Source organism: Pelodiscus sinensis, chromosome 7, assembly GCF_049634645.1.
Source record: "Pelodiscus sinensis isolate JC-2024 chromosome 7, ASM4963464v1, whole genome shotgun sequence".
Taxonomy (NCBI): Eukaryota; Metazoa; Chordata; order Testudines; family Trionychidae; genus Pelodiscus; species Pelodiscus sinensis.
The window spans coordinates 59,588,680-59,605,159 of record NC_134717.1 but is presented as its reverse complement, the minus strand read 5'-3'; positions in this window follow the sequence as shown (position 1 = coordinate 59,605,159).

Sequence of the window (16,480 nt, the reverse complement as noted above, 5' to 3'; positions counted from 1 at the left end):
TATTAGTGTCTACTTAGGAAACTACCCTAGTTGCAGAACAAACTTTTTTACTGCATGCTCCAACAGATTACTGACCAAACTTCAGGAACCCTCCTGCAGGGTCCAGTGGATGTTTTCTTTTGCATTCTCAGTACAGCAAATGAAAGAAGTAATCCTTATGCACCATTTGCACAACCATTGTGTAATGTAAAGTCGATTACACAACACATGTGCTTAAGTAGCTTGCTGAACCAGAGCCTGTTTTGTTATTTCAAAAGTATAGTTCAGTTATGTTTCCAAAATAGCATGTCCTCCATCATGGCCTCAGAGGGTGTGTCTAGACTTCATCCCCCTGTCGCCAGAGGGATGTAAATTAGACATACCGACATTGCAAATGAAGCGGGGATTTGAATCTCCTGCGCTTCATTTGAATAAAAATGGCTGACGCGTTTTGCGGAGTCTGCAGTTTGTCGGCAAAAAGCGGATGTCAAGATGGGGATCAGGCGACAAAGAAAGCCTTTGTCGGCCGATCCCTTATACCTCGTAAAACGAGGTTTACAGGATCGGTCGACAAAGGCTTTCTTTGTCACCCGAGCCCCATCTTGACAGATACTTTTTGCGGACAAACTGCTGACTCTGCAAAACATGGCAGCCATTTTTATTCTAAAGAAGCGCAGGAGATTTAAATCCCCGCTTCATTTGCAATGTCAGTATGTCTAATTTACATCCCTCTGGAGACAGAGGGATATAGTCTAGACATACCCAGAGACAGGAGAGAGAGCCTGGTGGGATGTTATAATGAGTTCTTGCCAATATGAAGATGGGGGGAAAACCCGTTGTATTTCTTCCTTCATTCTAATCTTTTTGTGGAGGAAGGGTGCCCTTCCACTTCGCAGAGTTTTTGTTTGCTAATTAAATATGTACTTACCTTCATCTCTATTGAACAAAACACTTGTGCATGTGCTTAACTCGCTGCTTTGCTTAATGAAAGAACAAAAAAATAATAAATAACAATTACTCTTACCCCTGCGCCATTTGCATGTGTTTGCTTAGAAACACGTTTCTGGATTGAGTCCAAATTACCACATTTATAGAATTGATATTTTACAAATGTTTACAATTGGATTGTTGATATTCTCTTCTTCCACTTTCTTCAACCTTTAAATCCAAACTCCATTTGTACCATGAGTTAAACCAACATGCTCTCAGAGTGAATTTTTTTTTAAATGGAATACAACTTAGAAACTACCAAAGTCATTTTATCCATATAATGTTGTGATGCTAATGGTCACAGTTTACCAGGGCTAAACACACAGAGATCTCATTATTCCTTACAATTTCTGATTTGTAGGGAAAATGATGGCTATATGGAGCAAGAATTCACTATGCGAGACACACAAACATAAAATATGGCTTTAATATTGGGAAACTGGTCTTCTAACAAGGAGCTTTTCCCTTTTCCTTAGAAGGCTGGTTAGACAAGTTAATAAGTAGTTTTTAAACAAGTGTAATAATTTTAAAATGTTTTGGTAGGTATTGTATGAATTTAAATTTTAGAAATTCTTAGTTTCATACATTTGCTTGACCCAGGAACTTCCTCCCGCCCCCAAAGTCCCTTTCATAAGCAAATCATAAACTTTATTAACTTTTGGAAACTTGTAACTTATTGCGAGAGAAGCTGAAGTGCCTATTTTTTCATGTCGCTGCTTGTTTCTTTGGGGTTGAAATATGCTAAAACGTCCTGTGACTTTTCGCTCTGATTTGAAATTCCAATAAGCTTAAGTGAAACAGTGACATCTAGTGCCTGAAATGACACAATTGCTTAGACTCAAATCCTTTGAATTACTGGATTTGACTATTTAAAAGAAGTACTTTTGCTTAATCAAGGAACAAAAAAATAATAAATTACAATTACTCTTACCCCTGCCCATTTCCTTGAAGTAGTCATGGTCACTTCTCAAGGCACTATAACCCAGCACCTGGTCCGAGAGGGGTAGATTGCATGATTTTAGCCATGTTTGGCAAGAGGCCAGAGTCCTAGAGTGGATATGCTCAGACGTCTGACCTAATAATTAATAATAATTATGATACCTTCATTAGATGTCAATTATTATGACCTAATCATTATGACACTTTCATGAGGAGTATTAAAAGACTCTTTTATTTATCTGAAAAAGGCAGAACAAGAACCAATGGCTGGAAGTTAAAGCCAGATTTAAATTAGAAATAAGGCACTTTTTTTCCCTCGGGGTATGTCTACATTGTAGCATTATTTTGAAATATCTAATTTCAAAATAGTTACTTTGAAATATCTTATTTCAAAATAACACGTCTACACACAAAATGCATTTCGAAATAGCTTTTTGCTATTTCAAAAGAGTGCATCCACTCTGATTGGACGCTGAATCATATTTAAAGCCAGCCGGAACTGGTTCCAGCAGGGCATCAGGTCAGAAGTTACCTTGTGGCCAGTAGGGCACCCTAGGAAGGGCAGGAGGCCCCCTATTTTGAAATAAGCGTCTATACAGCACTTATTTCAAAATAGCAATTTTGAAATTGGCGCTATTCCTTGTGTAATGAGGTTTATCAATTTTGAAATAAGCCCTCCGCTATTTTAATTTCATTTTGAAATAGCAGTTGGCTTGTGTAGACGCTAGGGAAGTTATTTCGAAATAACGGTTGTTATTTCGAAATAACTTTGCTGTGTAGACATACCCTTAGTGAGGGTGATGAGTGGAATAAACTACAAAGAGAAGTGGTAGATGTCCTCAAATCAAGACTGGACACCTTTCTGGAAGATACACTTGGGTTAAGCACGAGTTATTGGACTCACATTTAAAACTCCTATTTTAGATGATCAGATGGCTCCTTTTGGTCAGACTTCAAAATGAGATGACTTATTCAATCTGTATTATGATAGTAAAGAATCTTAGATTTTTGAATTGACGTTGGAGTGAGCTTGGAACATATGGATGCTTCTCAACATTGATGGTGAGAAGGTCCGCTTGTCCGCAAAAAAACCAACCTGATTATAAATCCATCACACCTTTGAGAGAGTGTTAGTAAAGATAGCAACAACCTGATCTTTCATGAACACACCTGCAGCTGCTACCCAGTGCAACCATCCCATAATCAATATTTTTAAAAGCAGGTTTAATGCTTATGTGTCGGTTCAAGAATGGAATTTTCATCTCAGTAGTTTTGTTCCACAGAAGAAAGGGAAAACAAAAGGAATGGAATATTGAATGTTTTCATGATTTACCAGATTTTCAGGCAACGTGTAGTCCTTTTTCCCACCCGACAGTGCCAGAGACAATAGGTTACAGGCAAGGCTTCAGTTACTCCGTGAAGGGAATAGGCAGATGTTATACATATTTCACACAATGATTTGAGCAGTCCTGGTCTAAATTAAATGAATAGCTAAGATGAGCAAAATTTGAAATTTCCATCCAGAAAGAAATTTAAATATTTCAACATATTTATTTTTGTTCCGAATTAGGAGGAAAAGTTGAATGTTCCAATTTTTTTGTGTGTGCAACAGAAATTTTGAAAAAAAATCTGTTTAGATATTTCCTTATATTTTGTTCTGAATTTTTCAATTGAAACAAAATATTTTTATATTGCTCAAATTTAAATGCTTCTTCCTGTTTTATTGAACTGAAGCAAAATCTTAATTTCTAGTCAGTTAACTAGAAAATGGCATTTTCCCAAGGAAATCTGATACCCTCATTCATCCAGCCAGGCTAGCTTTCCTCTGCGGAGTACATCTCCGATCTCCATCCGGAGTCATGTGACTCTCATGATACACTATGCAGCTCAGCCAGAGATACATTTGTATTGCATTATGGGAAAATGTTTTGCCGAGAGCCTGGCCCATAGAAAAGAATGGGGGCCTGGAATACAACTCCCTTGAGGTTATGTGCTGATAGGAAATGCATTTTAATGTTTCATTGAACTGATTCAAAACAAAATCTTTTGGGTCAGTTAAAAGCCAAAATGTTGCAATTGGCTCATGCTGACAACAAAATATTTCATTTAGATTTAAACTGATTTTTTTGGAAAAATATTATTTTCTATGGAAAATTTAGATCATTATTGAAATTTCATCTTCTGAAAAACAATCCCCAACCACCTGTATTAGGCAATGCAAAAGGGAGGATTTACTTTCGTCTTCCATTCTTGACTTGTCTTGAATTCTCATCAAAATGAATCTGTAAGCAGAATGGGAGTAGCATTGAGAGCTAAAGTATGCAGGGTGAAGCAGTGGGTAAAAATTCAGGTGGGGGATATTTTTGTATTGGAATTAAAGGTAATTTTACTTTCAGGGGTGGAGTGGAAACACAATGTTGCTAGATCCATTTTGTGGTGGTTTTGGGAACTCAGCAATGTTAGGCTATTAGTAAGGCCATCATTCATCCTAGTACTAATTTGGACTTGATCATTTAATTCTCAGTCCATCTCCAATAATAACAAAATAATCAATTTAAAATAAATGCTGGTCTCTTCTTAGTTTCATTGAAGACGTGACGTAAGGGAAAAACATGTTGAGAGCCCTACAAGGTCAGACCAAAGATCCATCTAGCCCAGTATTCTGTCAACAAGTGATCCAACCCCTGTCGCCTATTCCCAGTTTCTGACAAACAGAGGCTAGGGACACCATCCCTACCTAGCCTGGCTTATTGCCTTGATGGACCTATCCTTCAGTAATCCAGGAAGGACTGCTTGGCAGAGATGGAGTTCACCTTTCCAGGAGCAGGAAGGCCTTGTTTGGACACAGACTGGCTAACCTTGTGAGGAGGGCTTTAAACTAGGTTCGACGGGGACAGGTGAGCAAAGCCCACAGGTAAGTGCTGAATGTGCGGGACTGGGAGATGGGTTGGAAATGGGGGGGAATACAGCCTATAATGGCAAGGAGAAAGGAGGGTCAGGGCACAACAGGGAGGCAAGATCAAATCAGTATCTTAGATGCCTATATACAAATGCGAGAAGTATGGGTAATAAGCAGGAAGAACTGGAATTGCTAACCAATAAATACAACTATGATATCATTGGTATTACAGAAACCTGATGGGATGGGACGCACGATTGGAATGTTGGTATGGAAGGGTACGGCTTGCTCAGGAAGGACAGACAGGGAAAAAAGGGAGGACGGGTTGCCTTGTATATTAAAAATGCACACACTTGGACTGAAGTGGAGATGAACATAGGAGATAGCTAGGTAGAGAGTCTCTGGGTCAAGCTAAAAGGGGTAAAAAATGAGGGTGATGTCATGCTAGGAGTCTACTACAGGCCACCTAGCCAGGTGGAAGAGGTGGATGAGGCCTTTTTTAAACAATTAACAAAACTATCCAAAGCCCAAGATTTGGTGGTGATGGGGGACTTCAACTATCCAGACATATGTTGGGAAACTAACACAGCGGGGCACAGGCTATCCAATACGTTTCTGGACTGCATTGGAGACAACTTTCTGTTTCAGAAGGTTGAAAAAGCTACCAGAGGAGAAGCTGTTCTGGATTTGATTTTAACAAATAGGGAGGAACTAGTTGAGAACTTGAAAGTGGAATACAGTACGGGGGCAGTGATCATGAAATAATAGAGTTCATGATCTTAAGGAAAGGTAGAAAGGAGACCAGCACAATTGAGGTAATGGATTTCAGGAAGGCAGATTTTGATAAGCTCAGAGAACTTGTAGGTAAGGTCCCATGGGGAGCAAGACTGAAGGGAAAAACAACTGAGGAGAGTTGGAAGTATTTCAAAGGGATGTTGTTAAGGGCCCAAAAGCAAACAATTCCGCTGTGTAGGAAAGATAGAAAATACGGCAAAAGACCAGCTTGGCTTAACAAGGAGATCTTGCATGATCTCAAAATAAAAAAGGATGGAAACTAGGACAAATAACAAAGGATGAATATAGGCAAGCAACACGGGAATGCAGGGGCAAGATTAGAAAGGCAAAGGCACAAAATGAGATCAAACTAGCTACAGGCATAAAGGGAAACAAGAAGACCTTTTATAAATACATTAGAAGCAACAGGAAGACCGAGGACAGGGTAGGCCCACTGCTCAGTGAGGAGAGAGAAGCAGTAACAGGAAACTTGGAAATGGCAGAGATGCTCAATGACTTCTTTGTTTCGGTCTTCACCGAGAAGTCTGGAGGTGTGACTAACGTAGTGAATACAAGCAGAGAGAGGGTAAGTTTAGAAGATAGGATACACAAAGAACAAGTTAAAAATCACTTAGGAAAGTTAGATCTCAGCAAGTCACCAGGTCCTGATGAAATGCATCCCAGGATACTCAAGGAGCTGATAGAGGAGGTATCTGAGCCTTTAGCTATGATCTTTGAAAAATCATGGAAGACAGGGGAGATACCAGAAGACTGGAAAAGGGCAAATATTGTGCCCATCTATAAAAAGGGGAATAAAAACAACCCAGGAAACTACAGACCGGTCAGTTTAACGTCTGTCCCAGGGAAGATAATGGAGCAGGTAATTAAGGAAATCCTATGCAAACACTTGGAAGGTAATAAAGTGATAGGGAATAGCCAGCATGGGTTTGTGAAGAACAAATCATGCCAAACTAATCTGATAGCTTTCTTTGATAGGATAACGAGCCTTGTGGATAAGGGAGAAGCGGTGGATGTCATATACCTAGACTTTAGTAAGGCATTTGATACGGTCTCGCATGATATTCTTATTGATAAACTAGGCAAATATAACTTAGATAGGGCCACGATAAGGTGGGTACATAATTGACTGGATAACCGTAGTCAGAGAGTTGTTGTTAATGGTGCTAAATCCTGCTGGAAAGGGATAACAAGTGGAGTTCTGCAAGGGTCTGTTTTGGGACCCGTACTGTTCAATATCTTCATCAATGTTGTAGGTATTGGGATAGAGAGTACACTTATTAAGTTTGCAGAGGATACCAAACTGGGTGGGGTTGCGACTTCTTTGGAGGATAGGGACATAATTCAAAATGACCTTAGCAAGTTAGAGAAATGGTCAGAGGTAAACAGGATGAAGTTTAATAAAGACAAATGCAAAGTGCTCCACTTAGGAAGGAACAATCAGTTCCATACATACAAGATGGGAAGCGACTGTCTAGGAAGGAGCATGGCGGAAAGGGATCTAGGGGTCATAGTGGACCACAAGTTGAATATGAGTCAACAGTGTGATGCTGTTGCAAAAAAAGCAAATATGATTCTAGGTTGTATCAACAGGTGTGTTGTAAGCAAAACTCGTGAAGTCATTCTGCCGCTCTACTCTGCACTAGTTAGGCCTCAGCTGGAGTACTGTGTCCAGTTCTGGGTGCCACATTTCAAGAAAGATGTGGAGAAATTGGAAAGGGTACAGAGAAGAGCGACAAGAATGATTAAAGGTCTAGAGAACATGAACTATGAAGCCAGGCTTCATGAACTGGGCTTGTTTAGTTTGGAAAAAAGAAGATTAAGGGAGGACATGATAGCGGTTTTCAAATATCTAAAAGGGTGTCACAAGGAAGAAGGAGAAAATTTGTTCCTCTTGGTTTCTGAGGACAGGACAAGGAGTAATGGGCTTAAAGTGCAGCAAGGGAGGTTTAGATTGGACATTAGGAAAAAATTCCTAACTGTCAGGGTGGTCAAATATTGGAATAAATTGCCAAGGGAGGTGGTGGAATCTCCCTCTCTGAAGATATTTAAGAACAGGTTAGATAGACATCTGTCAGGGATGGTGTAGATGGAGCTTAGTCCTGTCTTGAGGGCGGGGGGCTGGACTCGATGACCTCTCGAGGTCCCTTCCAGTCCTATGATTCTATGATTTAGTTCCTTTTTTGAACCCTGGTATAGTATTCACCTTTACAATGTACAATAAAACTCCAATAGTCCGGCATCCAATTGTACAGCATTCCCCATAGTCCAGCATCAAAATGGCAAGAGCCTAGTGAGTGAGCTTTGGCAAAAAATGAGTCATAAGGCAGCAGTGGCAACAGCTGAACCTAGCAAAACTGGATGGGACCGAGTCAGTCTGCCACTGGCATTGTGTGATGCTGGACAGTGCTTGTGCTACAATAAAAAGGGTTAAAAACACTTTATATACAGTATACACTGTGTATATATATATATATATATATATATATATATATTACCATCTTATAGTATGTCGTGCTAGTCCAGCATATTTGATAATCTGGCACCACCAAGGTCCCAAAGGTTCCGGATTATTGGAAGTCTACTGTACTCTGGCAAGGAGTTCCACAGGTTGACAGTATGCTGTATGAAGAAAAACTTCCTTTTGTTCATTTTAAACTTGCTACCTATACATTCCATTTGGTGACCCCTAGTTCTTGTGTTCTGGGAAGGAGTAAATAACTCTTCTGTATTCGCTTTTTCAAAGCCAGTCATGATTTTATAGATCTCTATCATATTCCTCCTTACTTGTGTCTTTTCCAGGCTGAAAACTCCAGCCATTCCACGCCCCCAAATCACTTTTGATGCCCTTTTCTGAACTTTTTCCAATGCCAAGATATGTCTTTTTGAAATGAGGCAACCACAGCTGCATGCAGAGTTCCCAATGTGTGTGTATCATGGATTTATATAGCAGGAATAAGTTATTCTGTTTTATTCACTATCCCTTTCTTAATGATTCCCAACGTTCTATTTTTGACTGCCACTGCACATTGAGTAGATGTTTTCAGAGACTCCAAGATCTCTCTTGAGAGGTAAAAGCTAATACATTCTCTGTCATATTATATATATAGCTGGGATTATGTTTTCTAATATGCATTACTTTGCATTTATCAACATTGAATTTCATCTGCCATTTTGTTGCCCAGGCACCTAGTTTTGCGAGCTGCTTTTGAAGTTCTTCAGTCTGCTTTGGACTTCACTATCTTGAGCAACTTTCTGTCATCTGCAAATTTTGCCACCTTGGTGTTTACCCCTTTCTTCAGAACATTTATGATAATGTTGAATAGGATTGATCTCAGTACAGACCCTTGGGGGAACCTCTCTCCATTCTGAAAACTGACCATTTATTTCTACACTTTGTTTCCTATCTTTTAATCAGTTACCAGTCTATAAACAGACCTTTTCTATTTCCCACGACAACTTACTTTGCCTTTGGTGAGGGACCTTGTCAAAGGCTTTCTGGAAATCCAGGTATACTATATCCCCCTTGGGCACATGCTTTTTTACCTCCTCAAAGAATTCTAGTAGATTGGTGAGGCGTCATTTCCCTTCACAGAAACCATGTTGACTCTTCCCCCAACAAATTATGATCATCTGTGTATCAATTCTGTTCTTTATTATAGTTTCAACCAGTTTGCCCAGTACTGAGATCAGACTTACTGGCCTGAAATTGCAAGGTTCACCTCTAGAATACTTTTTAAAAATTGACATCACATTAGCTAACCTCCCAGTATGTTGCTAACTGGTATCTGCATGTAGCTTTGTGTATTAAGTACTCTCCTTTTCCCCCATCAGTTCCCAGGTAATATTTCAGGGAGGTCAGCTTTCTCTCCCAAAGAGGCACCTCTGTGTGGCTTGGTAAAAACAGGCATGTCTGAGTGCATGTTCTGTGGTATTCAGATATTGTACTTCCAGTGATACCATTGGTAGCAACTGCTTTGCAAACCAGTCATCAGTCTACAACCCATTATAAGAGCAGCCCATTTGTACCTCAGAAGAATGCAGGCAGGGGTGCTCTTGAGCATGTAAATGAAGGGAAAAGAAGGGAGATACTCACCTTCATGTGGTATGTGTGTGTGTGTGTGTCCTCCCATCAGGAAAATTTAATAGGATTTTGGTGTGAACTCAAAGGGAAGGAGAGTACTCCACAATGAGTATGTGCAAACTACATGGCTTGACCTCCATCACGGAAGACACCTTCCTGTATCAGTTTCATTTTTCCAGACCCACTGAGGTTCAGCGAAGGCTTGAAGGGGTCAAACTGGAAGCTTGCTGCAGGAAGAGGGAGTGGGGAGAAGAGGTATCTTCACTGTTGTCACAGGGCCACCCTCAGAGTGGATTGCCATCTTGTGAAGTCAGTTTGCTTTGGAGCATCTCTTTTGGTGTACACTTTGTGGAAGGGACTGGGTGGCCCTAATGGGAAATACCTCAACAAGGGCTGGACTGCCTTGCCCCGGTGGAAAGGAAATAGCCGGAAGAGCAGGTACCAGAGAGTGAAGGCTGTGAGATTGGTGGGGCTTATTTTTGGGTGGAGTCAGAAGCCCTTTAAAATTCCCTCTTCTCCTCTCTCTCTCCCCAGGTGGCTCAGCTAGGAAGAGACTGATGTTGATGTCTCCTGGGGGGAGCGAAGGACGGGGAAACAGTCCACTTAGTTCTGCAGGAACAGACAGCAGAACCTTACCTAAAAACAAACAGGCGGAAACATTTTTGCTGCTTTTATCTGAAATGAAAATTTCCACCTTCGTCATGCTTTTGTTTCCAAAATGAAAAGGAAAACCAGTTATTGATGAAAACCTTAATCATTTGGCCAAAACATGTAGAGAAAAATTAAAGATTGTTTCCCTCTTGCCCCCAAGAAAAATAACTCTTGACTCACAATGAAGATAGTCAGCTATAAAGAACTAAGAAGGCAGCAATAGCCTAAAGGCAGTGGGGAAGCAAAATGGGAAGGAGGGGCACTCAGCTCACAGATAATGCTATGTAAACACAGAGTTCTGCTCAGATTTTGGTAGATCTTGCAAAGAAGGAATGAACACGACCACCATTTCTAGATGAATTTACGCTCAGTGTGTTCATGACCCCTCTGTATTTAGTCTGCAGGAATGTTCGCTGTATTCACCAGCCATCTGGTTCAAGGCAGAGTAGCAGCCAGTCCAAACAGCTCCCATTTCTAAAGCTCAGATATGGTAGCTCCACCCAGAGCAAAAAGTTCACAAGCAGTTGGTAGCCTGAGATATGCTTTGCTCATAATTTTAACTTACTAAAATGTCATTAGGGTAATTCATGAATAGGAAAAAGAACCCAATAAAATGCACATGCTAATGACTGCAAATCATTTGCCCAACTCTGTCTAGCCAACTTTCCCACACTGCAGATTGCAGATCATGTGTCACCTTAAACTCTGCAGCTGTGCTTGTTTTAAGTATTTTAGGTATTTACATACTGCCAGTTACCATTGTTACCTCACAGTTCTTAATGGGGGTTTTTCCCCCTCTGCAAATTCCTATGAAATAAGGAAGTGCTATTACCCCCATTCTGCAGGTGGGAAACAAAGACAGACACTAAGGGACTAGCCCAAGGTCACCCAAAGCATGTGTGTCAGAGCCCAGGTGCCCCACACCCTATAGCACTAATCTAAGCCCTGGGCTCTCTTTCTCTTGTTTACAGTTACCTAAGGATTCAGGTGCCCTGGTTGTTCATGCATGGTCTATGAGCCTACCTGGAATAAAATAGGCAGTGCTTCAAATTAATGTATTACTCTAGACCAGTGGTGGGTAATAATTTTTTGATGGGGGGCACTCCAAGGGTTTGGTGAGTGATCATGGGCCACACTTTTCTATGGAAGGGGTGCAGAGTCTGGGATGGAGATTGGGTGCAGGATAGAAGACATAAGAACAGCCAGACTGGGTCAGACCAAAAGTCCATCCAGCCAAGTGTCCTGTCTGACCATAGTGGCCAATTCCAGGTGCCCCAAAAGGCGTGAACAGAACAGGGAATCAGCAACAGGGAACAGAACAGGGAATCATCAAGTGATCCCTCTCCTGTCCCCCCATTCCCAACTTCTGACAAACAGAGGCTAGGGACACTATTCCTACAAATCCTACCCATTGGGGGACCTAACCTCCATGAATCTATCTAGCTCTTTTTTGAACCCTTTTAACAATCCTGGTCTTCACAACATCCTCTGGCAAGGAGTTCCACACAAAATAATTTGGCTAAAACTATTCATCAAATTTGACCCAAATTTACAAATACAGTAATTCCTCGTTTAACACGTGCCTGCTTAACACGTTTTCACGATAGCACGATTTTTTTTAAGGACCGTTTTTTGAATTACACAACCATCCCCGGAATAACATGATTTCCCCAGCTGGCCCGTTGCTGGTGGCTGCGCGGGGCTTCCCCCGCCTCCCTGCAAAGTGGTGGAGGGTTCGCCACTAGCCGCGCCGTTCCCCGGCAGACCCGTCACAGGGGCATACTCCCAACCCAGTCCCCTTCCTCTCTCCTCCCTCTTCCTTCCCCAGAGCCAAACACATCCCCACCTTGCTGTAACCCAGTCCCCTTTCTCCCCCAACCTTATGTCCCGGTTCCAACAGACACCACCTCTTGAAATGCAACCCCCACCTTTTCCATTATTTTCAATGGGAAAACTGACCCCACATAACACGTTTTCACGTAACACGATCATTTTCTGAAACATCTATAGTGTTAAAATTGGAATTACTGTAGTTTTGATCAAACTGAAACTATCCTTTTGGGGCAAGTGCTTTGCCAGCTTAGGGTTGTTGTCATCTTGGAGGTAGGTGACATGAAATGAAGAACTGAGGAAAAATGCCAGTAAAAATGATCACATGACTGTATAGTTCAGACCCAGCTGCAATGGAAAAGCCATACTTTGTTGACACAAAGGACAAAAGGAAGAAGCTATTTCTTTCATTTTAAGAGACCTTGGATGGTAGAAACAGCTGTTCCTGAACTCATCTTTCATTTACCAAGCTCAAGTTTATTTCCTGGTTACTTAGCATTGCACACATCATTTATTCTATATAGTATATAGATTGGGGGATGATATGAATCCTGAACAGGAGTTCATGATGACTTGTGCTTATATATAACTTCTTGCTCTCCAAAGGACATCAAATGGAGAATTCAATCAAAAGGATCTTAATGTGTTTTTCTTTGCTCTTTTTGTTTTAGGAGTGTGATTGTTGGATTGTTTGGGTGCTTTTTGGTGGTGGACTTGTGGAAAGGAACACTGAAGAAAAATTATACTGTCACTATGTGCCAAACACAGGATTTCAAATACAGAAACAACTCTTTGATTTGACGTTTTCTAGTACAAATAAGCAGGCAGCACAATATCTGTTCATAATGTAAAATGCTTGTTTCTTTTGTCTAAGCAGTCCGCTAACATAAATTGCTGGCTTTTGATTTATTGTACCCTTGCTTTTTACTGGACAATTTTTGTTTAGCATTTTGGAAAGTGCTTTTTTGCTATCTCACAAAACCATCCATTATCCTCCACAGTGGAAGATGTTCTTATCACAATGATATTAGGAATGGATATTCCTTCATTCAGGCTGTGTCCAGACTCAGGGGTTTTTTCGGGAAAAGTAGCCTTTTTCCGAAAAAACTTCCCCTGCGTCCAGACTCAAGCCGCGTTCTTTCGAAATTAAATCGAAAGAACGCGGCTTTTCTTTCGATGGCGGTAAACCTCATTTCACGAGGAAGAACGCCTTCTTTCGAAAGTTCCTCTTTCGAAAGAAGGCGTTCTTCAATGTAAATAGGGCTTCTTCAAAAGAGAGCATCCAGACTCACTGGATGCTTTCTTTCGAAAAAGCAAGCCGTTTTTTCAAAAGTTCAACGTGCAGTCTAGACGCTCTCTTTCGAAAAAGGCTCTTTCGAAAGTATCTTTCGAAAGAGCCTCTTTCGAAAGAGGCTTGCAGTCTAGACATAGCCTCAGATGGCTATGGAGACTAGACATCAGTTCATGTTAAACTTTTTCTAACGGGTGCAAGCTATATAGTGTTCCCTGTAGTCATACCTCTGCATCTTATAATTCAATTCTAGTTTGGTAAATCTCTAATGTAGGCCCTGATTCAGTAAAGTTCTTAAATATGTTTCAGTTTGAAACAGACAAAATGTATGCACCATACACCTGTCTTGAAGTCTTTGGGACAACTTACATGCTTGCAGTTAAACTCGTTTATGAGCATCTTCCAAATAAAGGGCAATTGTTTCTACCTATCCCGGTTGATGTGCAAGACAGCATCATTAAAAAATGGTTAATAGTAATAATATGCTGGCATGTTCTTTTGAAGCATTTAGAGTCTTCTTTATTTATGCAAAGTCCTTACTGCCATGCTGCTTCTATGAACCGAGGTTAAAACACTCAGCAACTAAAGGTGAAAATCCACAGTTGTGACTATTAATGTAGCTTTATTTCATCATCTTTCCCTAATTATTGTTGATGGACAAATGGGAAGTGCCTTTGCGAGCGACAGCTTATTTCTTCAGTAAGGTAGCCCGTCTAGTAATTTTTAATTGGTACATAAAATGACTAATAAAATGTTGGGTACCTTTTTTAAAAGGTCAACATGAAAATGGCAGGACAAACATAATGGCATGATTAGGTACAGCTCTATCTTTTCTGCTTAACGGAAATCTGAGTCATTCTGTAAAATTAATAGTACACACCATAAAGCACATGACTTTGCCCAGGCAAAATAGGGCTTGCCAAGCAATTCCATGTAGGTTTGTTTTATGAAGTCCAACCACTAGAAAACTCACATATTTACGCTTCTGCAAATCCTGAAGTGCTTAAGTCAGTGTAAATTCTGATTAAATATTAAGTAAAAACATCTGGCTTTAATGTACACTTTAAGGCCAATTCAAATAAGGTAGCGTAAGAAATCATTATGAATTCAGCTATAAATAAATGATGCGGCTGCATCATTTAAAATATCTTTTTATCATATTTATCGTATTGCTGCAAGGAGTACTTAATGAAAAACAAGCCTAAAAATGGTGTGCATGCACAAATGGGTGGGCACACATGTAGACTGGCCCAGATTTTAATAAATCACTAATGATTTTGGATGCCTCAATTTTGGGGGACTCGACTTGAAAGGACAACTTATAAAGGGTCTAATTACAGAGAGTGGGGGAGGGTGTGAAATCCTGACCCCCCTCCCCCATTGATTTCAATAAGAGCTTTGCCCTTGGTGTCAATAGGGCCAGTATTTCACATTGTATCCTTTATGGAGAAGGCCAGGCTTTCTCTAGCCTGGCAGCATGATTCCTTCAAGATGTCTTTCAGGATGAGGGGAAGTATTTCTACAAGCAGTTCTCCAGGATTTTCAGAGAATACTTTATAGACCAGCTGCTCCCAGCCATCCCCTACAGACACAGAGCTTTTGTCATATGGCTTTTATATAGAAGACCATCTAAAGAGAAGTTCCAGCAGTATGTGGCATAGTCTAGCAGAATTTTCCTTAACGAATTTAGCCTGTGTCATGCAGAGGAGGGGATGACTGACCTGTTACACTGCCATTAATTGTTGCATTTCTCAGCTGGGTGTAGAGGGTTGGTGGATACTAAGTGATCCAAACGGGAAATAGATCATTTATCAGAAGTAGAAATTAGAACTGATTGAGTAGGTTGGGTCACAAATTAACATACGAGCGCTCTGTTGTATTCTTTTCTTTTGAGAAAGGGGCCTACACTTGAAGCCAACTACAAAACCAGCACCATTGCCTGGGATACTTACAGAATGTTATGAGGTGGAGTAGGCCAAGAGGCCCCCTGCCACACCTCAAAGAGTAGCAGAAGACAGGTCTTCCAAGAGGCCTAGAGTACTTGCAGAGAAGCAGCCAATGAGAGAGACTGCAGGGAGCAGCCAATCAGAGCCCAGGAGGGCTCTATAAAAAGGAGTTGCCACAGGTGAGATGGGCAGTCCTTTGCTGGAGCTAGAGGACTGTAGATGGTGGTCCTGGTTGATCAAGGAGAACTACAGGACAACAGAGAGCTCAGTGCTAGTTGGCCAGGGCGCAGTTTCCAGAGAGCACGGGGGACAGCAGCCATGCATACCAGGACACGACTTGCTTTTCTTCCCATTCCTCTGGCGGTAAGGGAGTGAGGGGAAAGTACCTGGATTCCATGCATGCCTCTTATTCCTGGCTGGTGAAGGGAGGGGGCAGAGTAATTCACAGAACCCAAGTACTTTCCTCTTGCTCCTTTATTGTCAGGGGAACGTGAAGAAAAGCAAGCTGAGTCCCGGTACGCATGGTTCCCCCCCCCCCCCCCGCGCTCTTGCTAGTAGGGACTGAGGAAGTGAGGAAGAGTTCCTGGTTGGCTATTGGGCATCAACTTAGAAGGGCCCTGAGCTCAGGGTAAGATGCTGATGAAGGCTGGGGTCATGGGCAAGTACCATAGGGAATTGAAGTCCCTTTTGCTAAAGGGACAAGGCAGCACATGGCTGGCATTCTAAAGGTACCTGTGTGGGCACCTGGTTCTCCCTTACCGCATAGGCCACTGGAAAAGGGCCTACAAGTAGTTAGTGGTAAACCCCGCAGAAGGGGATTGAACTAGCAAGTGGCCCGGATGGAGAGCAGGAGCCAAAACAGAGTGAAATCCCTTGCATCCAGGAAGGAAGTGCAGGGTACAGCCCGATACCAAAGACTTCAGGCACACCTGATTGGAAGGGCAGGTTCATGAGAGGTGACATTACACGGAGCATATTGTTGAACTCCATATACTATTATATATGTTATACATTTCTGTTCCTGTTGCTACAGTTATGGGTCATTTACATTTTTCTGTTTAAATAACTATATTTATGGG